The sequence below is a fragment of the Penaeus japonicus genome, unplaced genomic scaffold (genome assembly GCF_977035675.1).
Source record: "Penaeus japonicus unplaced genomic scaffold, GWHDUDI00000001_assembly GWHDUDI00000020, whole genome shotgun sequence".
Lineage (NCBI taxonomy): Eukaryota > Metazoa > Arthropoda > Malacostraca > Decapoda > Penaeidae > Penaeus > Penaeus japonicus.
In genome coordinates this window covers 41,595,369-41,595,632 of record NW_028234422.1, presented here as the reverse complement: position 1 = coordinate 41,595,632, position 264 = coordinate 41,595,369, and positions in this window count along the sequence as shown.

Here is a 264-nt window from a genome sequence, read left to right as displayed (position 1 = left end):
GGAGGAAAGAACTAGGTACTATGGGGGCGTGGTTGTGAAAAGGCTAAGCACCATCTTCTAACGGATAAACAATCTACTGTACAGAACGCCACAAGTGTATTTAAGCTTAAAAATAAGACTGGATAACATCATTGTACAAGAAATGTGATTAACGTATTTCGATTAAAACTTCATCGGAATTACATCAACGTGCATCCATTACATCTCTTGCGTTGTGAAGTTATTGTCTCGTCTATACCTCAATCTCCATTTATGAACTCTGAT